Source organism: Cucumis melo, chromosome 5, assembly GCF_025177605.1.
Source record: "Cucumis melo cultivar AY chromosome 5, USDA_Cmelo_AY_1.0, whole genome shotgun sequence".
Taxonomy (NCBI): Eukaryota; Viridiplantae; Streptophyta; class Magnoliopsida; order Cucurbitales; family Cucurbitaceae; genus Cucumis; species Cucumis melo.
In genome coordinates, this window is record NC_066861.1 from 13671999 (window position 1) to 13684652 (window position 12654).

General features: G+C 33.3%; 1 long non-coding RNA gene across 2 annotated transcripts; it reads right to left on the minus strand.

The window, feature by feature from the left end:
- Positions 1-269: 269 nt before the first annotated feature.
- LOC127149329 (uncharacterized) lies at positions 270-3301 on the minus strand. Of its 2 annotated transcripts, none has more exons than XR_007820800.1 (7): positions 3209-3301; positions 2937-3064; positions 2751-2845; positions 2403-2653; positions 1944-2323; positions 517-609; positions 270-414 (listed from the first exon to the last, which is right to left on the minus strand). It is a non-coding gene; the product is annotated as an uncharacterized LOC127149329 (long non-coding RNA). The 2 variants fall into 2 exon arrangements; XR_007820799.1 differs by having other exon boundaries at positions 2735-2845.
- Positions 3302-12654: the final 9353 nt, after the last annotated feature.

Consider the following 12654-nt stretch of genomic DNA (forward strand, 5'->3'; position numbering starts at 1 on the left):
TCTTCTCCTGATGCCATTTTGGCGACGAAACCACCGGTGTCGAGAATTCTGGAATGATTTCTTTCGACGTTTTTGTGCATCCTATTCCTGATGTTTTGTTGCGTTGGTAATTCCTTTTTACATATATTTTTTTAAAAATATGTAATTTTTAATTTTTTCCTTAAATATTTTTGTAAAATAACGACATTCGAATTGCTCAAATATTTTTCTGACGTTTTGAATTAAATTAAAAAAAGTTCATTATAAATTAATAAATAAAAACACAAATTAAAAAGAAAGATAGTTAATAAGTTTAAAAAACACAATTAATAATGTTCATAATACAAAAAATGTAGTTTTCATAATACAAAAAACTGCAAACAAAGTCATACGTCTCCTAACGAGGCTCGTACGCGCCATTCTACACCTTAGGTCCTACAATGATACAAAAGTAAGTAAGTTTAGTACATATATCTATATGTTCATTACATACTATCATTGCAAAAACTTAAGAATAATGCAGACATATATACGTACCGCAAAGCTAAGGATCATGGGGTTGTCCTTGTTGTGCCTGAGTCAAGTCTTCTATCGACTTTTGCATTCATTCCACTCGTGAAGCTAACATAACTGCAGAATAGCCAACACAACCTAATTATTAACAACAAAATACTTCAAAAATCTTCGCATCCTACCTACCCCTTCCAACAACGCTACCTTACAAGCCATCCAAACATGAAACAAATTCAAAACAAACAAGGCTACCATAACTGTAGGATAGTCATCCCAAATAGAAACATATTCAACACAAAAAAAGGCTACCATAACTGCAGAATAGCCAAGTGAAATCAACAACCAAGTTATTCAACACAAACAGGATACCATTAACCCCCCTTCAAATTGGAATGCAACCATAACCCCCCTTCATTAAAATTTGAATTCAACCATAAACCCTTCCCCCCACCCATTCAAATGTCAATGCAACCATAACCCTCCCCCCTTTATTAAAATTTGAATTCAACCATAACCCCTCCCCCCTCCTATTCAAATTTCAATGCAACCATAACCATCCACCTTCATTAAAATTTGAATTCAACCATAACTCCTTCCCCCCTCCCATTCAAATTTCAATGCAACCATAACCCTCCCTCCTTCATTAAAATTGGAATTCAACCATAACCCCCTCCCCCTTTTCATTTGAATTCAACCATAACCCCTTCCCCCCCCCCCCCAATTCAAATTTCAATTACACTAACAATACTACACACTAACAACATTTCAATTCAAAAATCTAATCCAAAACAAAATTTTAAAACAATTTTTTAAAAAAAAACCCTAAACTAAATTCTAAACCTAAAGTAAACTTATTTTAAACTTGCCTATATGGTGACAGACGACAACGGACGGCGACGAGAAAGGGAAGCGGTGCAGGATGGACGAGCGGCGAGGAAGGGCAGCAGTGGCGACGAGGAAGGGGATTTTTTTTCTTCTTCGTTTCGATTTTGTTTAAAACAGAATCAAAATGAAATATATAGGAGATTTCCCAACGTTGCCCGAAAACATCGGGAAATCCCCAACACGGAATAGAGAAAACATCAGTTTTCTCGACGCATTTAATGAGCGTTAGGAATACCACTTATTATTGATGCCTTTCCCGATGCGATGCATAGTGCGTCGGGAAAACCCATAAAATGTCCCGATGCACAAATTAACACATCGGAAATAAGGGGTATTCCCGATGCCTTTCCCGACGCACTATGCATGGCATCGGGAAAACCCATATTTTTCGACACCTTTCACGACGCATTATTTTGCCGTCGGGAATAGACCCTTATTCCCGAGGCCTTGATTTATGCATTAGAATAGCCCCTTATTTTCGATGTTTTTTATGTCGACATCGTTTGATGCATTGGAAAAAGTCTGATTTTTTGTAGTGATACAAGAAAAGATTTTCATAAACTTACATGTGTATCTAGGGCCGCCTGTGAAATGAATTAGTCACTTTCATTTGTATGTGTTTCTCTATACAACTTCACACGATCCATTGGTTGACCTCGTTGTTTAGTGAGCTCATATTGTCGTTGTAGGAATAACTTGGATCCACTACTGTGGTTGTAAGGTTGTTTCACCCTAGAAGCTTTATTAGTCTGTGATTGCAGAGGAAGTGTCAATCTTCCACACGATTCACCAATTTGTGTGGTAGGTTGGCACGTGCTTGTTCATGGTTGCTGAACTTCTTGAAATGTCTATGGTTGTCTCCCCTGAACTCTTTCTATGTGCTGAGCATTTGATGCTTAACTAATTGAGTAAGTGCTTGATCTGTGAAATCGAGCACAAACCATTACTACAAAAGGAAAGAACATATGGTTTAGGTTTCTGTATATGTAGGTTTAACATATATGTAACGTAATTTATAAACTTACCTATAAGCAGTCCTTAATGACCTCAATGTACTCTAGAGGAACATTACGCCACTTAAGTCAACGGATTTGAAATGTATCTTGCGTAAGCATACCGATGGTGTTGTTGAGCCGATCAACATGTGGTAAGATTAGCTTATTCGCTCTTGAGGTGATTAATATTGGGATCTTCCCATTCTGCTATACGTATCTCTCCAGCATAGGGTTTCGAGAGTGCTGATGTCTTCTTAGAGTGCGAATGGGTTGAGAGCCATCTACAAAAACAGAGCACTATAAAAAACAAAACTTCATGTTTATGCAATTGTTAATGTAAATGTTTATGTAACAGGACTAACTTGAAGTATGGCTCACCGAGGTCAATCCTTTCGTGTTATTCAACAAATCGTCAAACTCTAGAAATAGATCATCCGACTCTTGGAAACCGTTGAAAATTAATGACATAGTACCTGTGGACATAAAACCAAAAATTAATTAAACAAATGAGAATATATCAAACTAAATATATATATATATATATAAAAAGAAATATGTGGATACATGATTCATCATTGTTATTCGTTGTCACTTTATCCACTTTGAGATGATAATTGTTCATCATCATCGTTTATGAAGTCGTCAACATAATCGATCTTTCCACCATTGTAGGATCCGAAGGGATAAGAGCCCTAAGCAACGGAATAATTAAATAGAACCATTACTCAAGTTAATTTGGGAACCTAAAAATACCAGTACATTGGCAAAAGCAATTACAGAAACAAATTATAAGGCTAAGCATGCTATAAAAATATAATACAAAGAAGAAAGCTTACTCTCGTTGATGACTCTACATCTGTCAAATGCCAAATTGGGGTACTACCACTTGGAGATCTTCTTATTATCTGATAATGAAATTTTGGTTTGTGTGAACCAAAATTGGAAGGGAAGTTTTGAGAAAAGATTTTTCTTTAAAAGAATTCTTACACTACAAGAAATATGACCAATGATGTCGGTTAGAAAAAATGAACACGGGCCTTTAATGTCGTTTTAAAAAAGTGGATCTTTAATGTCAGTTTTAAACCGACATCAAAGATAAAGGATCAATATCGATTTTAAATCTACATTAAAGATCCACTTTTTAAAACCAACATTAAAGGTAATTATAAGAAAAGGATGGTAAGGAAAATACAAATGGGAAAAAGTGGGGGAAGCTTCTCTTAGCCTCCCACTAATTTTCTCTAAACTCTCTCTTTTTCACCCAAGACCTAAAACACAGTCATGCCGTCTCCCTCAACCATACGCCACAGGATGCCGATCATCATGTCGCTCGCTCGGGTAGCCGTTGGTTGATTTCCTCTCACACTCATTTGCCTTCAAGCGTCGTCGAGCAAATATCTTTATACTCTGTGTTTTCAATGTAAAAGGAAGGATGCTCGTTCTGTGAAAATTAAGAGGAGCGAAGATGTGGTGAAGTTCAAAGTTCGATGCTTCATAAATCTTTATACTCTTTATGTTTTCGACTCTGAAAAAGTGGACAAGTTGAAGCAATCCCTTCCACCAGGTTAGATTCACATTCTTAATAACAAAACATTGGAATGCTATATTGGAAGTGGCTATAACTGTATGTTGTTTAAGTGTTTTCAATGGTTTGATAGATTAGAAGTGTTCCATAATTTGTCTGTGACGACTATAAGTTTCCTAGGAAGAGGATAATAATACTCACATGTGCTTCCATCATCTGATTTTGGCTAAAATGATCTTTAATCTCATAAAACGCACCTTTTCTTTTACTGATTTCTCTATTAGTATTAATAGACCTTCTCTCACTAATCTCTCCCTAATGAATTTTTTTCCTACAACTTTGCATTTTCATCTTACTTCCTTGCATACGTTCCGTGACAAAAATTTGCGTATTTCTGTACCACTTCCTAAGTCTCAATCTGCTTAGCTATAAAAATAAATTGCTTTCGAGGATTCTGGGGTGGGCAAAATCATTCGGTTGAGTGTTTGTCCCTTTCTTTGAGGGATTTGACTTGAGAGGATGTTTAGACTTTTTAGGAGTTCAGAGATCAAAGATTTGTGACTAGTGAGCTATGAGGTTGGTTATCTCCTCTCCTCTCATGTTCGTTTTTCTTTGCTTTGCTGATAGCCTAGCACCCTTTTATTCTATTGTGTTCCCTTTTGTGGGTTGGTATTCTGGATGATGGTATGTTCTTCCATGTCTTTTCATTAAAAGGAAGGTTATGTATACATAAAATCACATGTCGTTTTAGTTTATGGTTATCTTTTTCAACAAAAAGGTCTCTACAATCCTTTCCTCAATAAGTTCTGTAAAATGAGATGAGGATGAGTTTGTTCCTGACATTTACTTCTCAACTTTTGCAAGTTTGAGTGTACAAGATCTGTGAAAGAATGGTTAAAGTTTTCTTGTGATAACAGGGATGAGAACTAGATTTTCAATGGCTTTTTTCCAACTATTTACCATATGGTTAAATTGCATTTTTGAGCTTGTGGTAATCTATATTCTGTCTTCCTTTTTGGGAATAATGGTTGAATACTGAATTTCTTGAAAAAAAATTTTAGGTTGAACTTGATAGAGATGGGGTTGTCAGAGGAAGAAATCACAAAAACTGTGTTGCAGAGGCTACATTGTTGGAGACTTCGAGCTTGCTATGTCAAGAGAAAATTTTCAAAACTCTTGAACTTCCTTGATCAAAATACTAACTCTATTCTTTTTTACTCTTCAAGTACATATTAACGAACATAAACTGTAGAGAGGTGGCTTTGATGCCTGATACTTGAAATACAATTTATTCTGTGACATCTACCATAGGTTTATTTGCAATGCAATATTAATCAATACATCATTGTATGAGAACGAGATTTGTTCTATAGGTATAGGTTCTGTACAACTGTGTGAAATTTACTTGGAAAATTAACCAAAGGTTGAAGGTCCAGGTATAATTTTAGGTGATGAGTTGTGCTTGTTGCTTATGAACAAGGCTATTCATCCCACACCAAGTTGTATACAAGTAGGGCAACCAAAGGGTAATGTTCTGATTATTATTATTTGTTAGTTATTATAAAATTTAGAAAGCTATGTTTGACCTAAGGCAATCAATATCTTAATGCATTTGGAAATCATTAATGCTTAGGGCTCTAGAGTCAAAGTTATTGATGCCTCATGTAGTCATACGATTCTCTTGAATATAATGAAGTCGTTGAATATTTTCTCATTATGGATATTTGTTATTCACATATTTTCATGCTATCATTGAAATTTATCTTACTTTGTCTGCTCTCAAATCCAAGTTTGGTATGATGCAAACGGTGTGAAAGTGTTCTACTAGGTGAACTTTGGTCCCTCGTTAGATTCTTATGCTAAAAAGACATTTATATATTTCTAGTTTTTTGCACTCAAATCTCATTATTAGCTCTGAGACATTTTATAGCATCTACCAATGACGATGTAGCTAAAGTATGGAAATTTGGTTCTGGTAGCAGAGGAGAGACTGCATTCATGAGTTGAAATGCAATGGAAACACATTTCATACTTGTTTTGATCATTGGCTCTCATGAGGTTAGTCACTAATATTTAATTTCACATGCTATTTTATTAACTCTTGAGTGAAAAGTTGGCAATATTCTCTAGAAGCAAGTAATATATCTATAATGCTTTGGTCCTTAAAAGCCATTTCAAGTTGTTTCATGCTTACAGTCTCATATTGCACATGGGATTGTTTAACTTCTATAATTTTTTTGCATTGTTGCTTGCAATTACTAATCCACCTGAACAGTTAGAAACATTTAATGATGTGATAATAAGATGACTTGACAAATACTCTTATTGGATAAGATTACTTGATATAACTGCAATTGATTTTGCACACTTTCTGTCTTCTGATATTATTTAACACCAAAGTTTTAACATTGAGATTGTTCTGTTTTAAATGGAATTGTTGGCTTTTAGTCACTGGAGCTTTGGGACATGACAGAAAACAAGACAAGAACGTTGAAAGCTCATAAGAAGTTGGTACCAGTCTGCCTTGGCTGTATCAAATGCTATTGGTTTAGCTGCTTTAGCAAGTCACAATGACTGTCAAGATTTGACAGTAACAAAATCGACGAGCTCTCTTCTCCAGCTAAAATATTGTGAAAGTAAGTTCTAATATTTTCAAACCAGGTGCTTAGACTTCCTTAAGGTTGATAGAAACTTCTTTTTGTTCGAGAAAAAGAATTTTGTATTGCAAGTATTTGTAGTTAAAATTTCATAATTGGAACTTGCTTTTTTGCCCTTAAGAGAATATTGTTAGTTAGGAGGACTTTGTTTAGCTAGGTATATATATCTCAAATGGTTCAATTTTACGGCAGTTATTTCAAGTTCCAAAATTCAAGTACTTAGGAATTTTTGTTTGCGCGTCATGTCATTTTTTTCTCCATTGTTTAACTTTCTCTATAAAAACAATGTTGTTGTTGATGAGTAATTTTATAAAATTAAGAGTAAGATGCTCTGTAGAGGGACAAACAAAAGAGATTTAATAATGAAGAGTATGTACGTATATATGTAGTTTAAACAATTCCATTCTGAACAACTGTAAGCTCTTCTTTGGGCCAATTGTTATCTCGTGGTGAGGTGAATATTACTGATAAAGTTGGTGGCTATGTTATGTTCTTCATGTACTCTTTTGGTTTTTTTTTAAATTATGGAAAAAATTTCTATTTTAGTTTGATATATGTTAAGGGTGTTAAGAATATACCAACCTAGTTGAGATATTCAAGTATACCTTATATATCTTCTAGTTTCTTGCTAAAAAAAATTATACATTATTATTTGTTGTGTACGTGTTATTATTGATAGTGGAGATTCTTGCTACGATTGTTGGACCGATATGACAACTCTAGATGGATGAATAAGGTTTAGTTATACATTTTAATAAATTTGTATTCCTTTTACTTCTTTGAAGTCTTGCCTTTTATTTACTTTTTTTTTATCAAATCAACGTGTAACAGAAGTTATCGTGCTCTTCATTGTGCCCATGTTCTACGAGAAATACAATGACAAGGTGGATGCCTTTGTAGAAAAGGCCATGGCCGAGATCAATAAACAATATGCAGTATTTAAGGGAATGAAAAGAGACTTGTATTCTAGTTCTATTAATACCTTTATTTGTGCTTCATCACTTTATAATTGTATTTTTTATTTATCCCCTTTGTTTCATGTGTTTTAATGTTGATATGGTTTCAGGTGCCAAAAAGAAAGAGGAGGGAGAAAAGGATGTCAAATTTGGGTTACAATTATTGTTGATTCTGTTAGAATAATTTTGAAGATTAATGGTTTATTTTGATATTGCTTGTAGAATGATTGAAGACGTATCGGGTTGAAAGCTAAGTGATTGTGTAGATACCCAGGCTATTACTGAAGGATGAAGACTGAGAAGGCGTTTAGGATTTCTTATTTAGGTCTTGTATTAGGATTTTGTTTCATGTACCGCTGTAGAATGTATATATAAACACAATATTAAAATTTCATTTTATGTATACAAATGTAAAAGACAAATATTATAGTTTCTAAAATAATATTGATTATATTGATTTGTTGGAGCGAAAAAATATTTATCTACATGAATCTAATGTTGGTTTATAAAAAATGGACAATAATGCAACAATTAAATAAAAATAAATTTGTAAAAATGGATCCAAAATAAGGCTTTAATGTCGGTTTTAAACTGACATTATTGGGATTTATAATGTCGGTTATAAATCGACATTGTTGGCCTTTTTAATGTCGGTTTTAAAACGACATTAAAGCCCACTGACATTAAAGGACTTCAATAACACTACCAAAGATGTCGGTTGAAAACCGACATTAAAGAGGCCTTTAATGTCCTTTTTAAACCGACAGTAAAGCCCAACCGACATTAAAGGCCTTTAATAACGCTGGTAAAGATGTTGGTTGTCATCCGACATTAAAGACTTTTAATGTCAGTTTTAAACCGACATTAAAGACCAAATTTCTTCTAGTGTTAATACGCGGAATTCCTAGAACTTATCTGTTTTTTTTTTTTTCATACATGCTTCCTCTTCTTAAAGAGTATATGGGAACGCAGGGAAACCACTCATGTTCCCTACTAATTTAACAAATTAAATTAAATTAATATAAAATAAATAATTAATTAAATCATATTTAATTAATATTCATCTCTCACCTATCCTATAGTTTGAATTTAATTAATATAATTAAATCAAATTTAATTAAATAAAACAAAAGTAAACTATTAATTGATTCTCCAATTAATTCATTACTAAATTAAATATCTGATATTAATTTAATCCAAATTTGAATCATATACAAATATAAATTTCTCTCATAACCTATAGTTTTTAATGTGTATCATATACACATTAAATTTTAACCTATAGTTTTAATATATATCTAATTCACATTAAATTAATATTTGAACTCATTCAAATCTTTTATTGAGAAATTATCAAAAATAGAAAATTAAACAAACTATTTTCAAAATATAAGAATATGTCATATTCTATCAATGATAGATATTGATAGAAACTGATATGTTTCTATCAGTGACACTGATAGACAGTAATAGAAGTTTATCAGTTTCTATCATTGATAAAATTTAAATTTTTGCTACAATATATTTCAGTTTATTTTGCTATAATTGAAAATGCCCCTATTTTATTCTCTTATAAATTAGTTTTGAATAATATCCAAAATTAAATTTATATAATAAAGTTTAATTAAAATATAAACTTTATATTTGAATGTATCATCATACATTATATTAATTTCCAAAGTAAATTTGATCATTTCAAATTACAACCGATATAAACAAATATCATTACCCTTTACGAGTTAGGAATGGAATCTAATAGACCAACATATCAAAAGCTACAATGATATGAGATTAACTGGCTAAACTCATTAATCACATTAATCAATATTCGTTAACTGTGTGTACACTCCACGAAAGACTTAGAGTTGAACTCTTCTCATTGTACATATATTTTTGTGTCCATTGATATAGACCAATAACAGTGAGTTAGTCCTTCACAAGTGTTCGTAATACCAGCTGGGTCAAATTACCGTTATACCCCTTAGCTACTTCTAGTCCTTAATTACCAGTGCTCCTCTAATAAACAACTTGTTTATGATCCAACCACTAAACAGAAATCTCTCATATGCCATAGAAAGGGTAGAGCCCTTTGTTCAAGTCCCAAAGACTGATAAGGAAAGCTCATCTACTTACCCTAAAGTTGGTAAGAAGTGAATTCAATCTTATGTGATTATGTTCTCAGCTTCCCACTTGGTTTTGTCCTCAAAATGATAAAAAGCATATTGAGTCGACAATCTTCCCACTTTTATTCGTACAAATCAAAGAGCAATCCCTTCCAGATAGGATTTCATAATACACTTAGGATTTCTAATGGTTACTATTTCTTGGTCCGGTCTTATGCAAACTCATTGCTTAGGATACTCTTACTTGCATATAACCTACATGAATGAGTTACATCTAATGGTTACTATTTCTTGGTCCGGTCTTATGCAAACTCGTTGCATAAGATACCCTTACTTGCATGTAACCTACATGAATGAGTTGGATTATTACGTTTGTATCAAATACAAAGTGAGCTGAATCCCTAATGTTACCAAGATAAGGTACCCAACTTTATCCCTATACTATAGACCCTTTAAGCTGATCTCAAACATTTATCCCTATATATATTTAGATATTGTTTAAGACTCGTCAAACAACTTAGGATGTTAGTTTATTGGATTAAGGTTATTAAGACAAAACTAATAATATAATCAATTACGCTTATTGAAATTATAATAATAACATTTTATTAATAACAGACAATAGATTATATTTACTATATATGAGTTTTAGAACATTAAAACAAACAGAATCAACGTCGTGTCTGCATAGAGTGTCATCCTCAATGTATTCATCCACACGATATCCAACAATGATTTTCGATACATTCAATTACTCATTCTTAACATCATCCACTTCAGACACATCCATATACGTTTATTTTGAACCACTTGAACAAATTTTCAATTGGTACCATTTTTTGGGCCTTCGAGTAAAAGACTTGATGTATATGGAATGCCACAGTGACTGATTCCTCAGAAAACAAAAAATGTGACATGTTAATTGATTTGAACCTTAATTCCACGTGTGTCCTATGGATTCTGTTGTTGTCCATGTCAAACCATTTCACTTAAATAGCCAAACACGTTGTCCCAACGAATATTGAACGTGAAATGTTTCACCTAAAACACAATTGAAATTGTTGTTGATGCTTCCCCTGCCACTGTTTTTATTGACTACCATGACTCCAATGTTTTGTATAGTGCATCATGAATCATGTTGTACCTTGTAAAATTGTACTCCACCACAATGCATCCAATGTAAGAGCAAACCTCAAGTGAAGGTCCCATCACAAGTGAGAAGAAATCATGAGATATCTCGAACAAAAAGTCTCATCTCTAATGAATCGAGCTTCAATCCCACTTAGATATCTCGAACAAAAAATCCATGATTCATTCATCACATATGCTTCTACAATATATCCTTCAAGACGTGCTTTGTTTCGAACAAATTGTTTTAATGTACGTAAACTTCTTTCAATGGGATAACATCCAACTGTAAGAGATCGGACCAACAACTTTGATTTCGTATGGTAGGTGAACGGCAAGGTGTATCATTACGTCGAAGAAGACAAGTGAAAATATTCTTTCTAATTTATAAAGTATGATTATGATACCTGATTGCAATCGATCCAAATCACTTATTCGTATCGTTCTTGCGCACAAGTAAAGAAAACCACACAATTTAGTTACAGCAGTGGACACATCTTTCGTTAGATATACCCGAACATAAATAAGGAGAAGTCGATGTAGCAAAACATGACAGTCGTGTGTTTTAAGACATGATATTTTCTCGTCTCTGCATTCACACATCGTGAAATATTATAAACGAATCTATTGGGAAACTTAACTAATTTCATATACTTGCAAAACACAACTCGCTCACTACTAGTCACATGTACATTGCATGCGGCTTCACAAATTTGTTTCTGGCTTCTATTAGGTGTAAACCCTTTCTTATTTTCAAATCTTATAGGTCCAACTGAGCATTCGTGGTATCTTCGTTTTTCCTTCAATATTCAACAGTGTTCCAACCAAGTTGCTACAAAAAATTCTTTTCAATATGCATTACATCCAATTAATAACGTAGAAGTAGTCTTGCCTAATAAAAAAAAAGTTGGAAAAAGATACTTCTTTTAGTCCAATTAAGAGCTCTCTTTCTTTTGTTATCATTTAGTGAATGATGTTTACTCATACCTGGAAACTCCAACAAATCTAGTTGTTCCAAAATATAATGCCCATTAAGTACAACTAAAGGAGACTTACGCTCATCCTTTTCATCATGTAGCTTACTTCTATGCCAAACATGGTTCTCTTAAAAATAGCGTCAATTTCACATGAAAGATATTTTTCCTCTTATCCAGAATGGCGATCTATCTCTCATGCATATGGAACATGCCTAATACCCTTTTGTACTCCACCCGAATAAGTCAACATACGTTGAAAAGTCATTAATTATCCACAACAAAACTGCATACAATTGAAAGAACTGACCGATAAGAGAATCATAAGTATGCATACCAAAAGTCCATAACTCCTTTAATTCTTCAATCAACGATTGTATGTAACATCAATTTTTCTACCAAGAGATCTTGGACCCTATATGAGCAATGACATGAAGAAATTAGACTCTTTCGTGCATTTCCAAGGTGGCAAATTATAAGAAATTAACACCACAAGGTATATACTATACGAGGTACTCATATTCCCAAACAGATTAAACCCATCTGAAGGTGGTCCCAAATGAACGTGCCGTGAATCTAAAGAAAAATTGGAAAATTCACAATCAAAATGCTTCCATCCCTCTACATCAGCAGGATGTCTCAACACATACTCTACTTCAACTCGTTTCTCCTTATGTCATCTCATGTTAAACGAGTCTTCTTACGATACAAACAATCATGATAATCTTGACAATCAACGAAAGTCGCAAAATACCTTATACAAAAAAAAGATCTCCCTTTGTTATGACTAACCTTCTACCGAGACTCACCACAAGTTAAACAATGTTGCCAATCGCCAAATTCCTTCTAGTACAATACACAGTTGTACTTACACTGATGAATAGTTTTGTATCTCTAACCTAAATCACGTAGTTGTCGT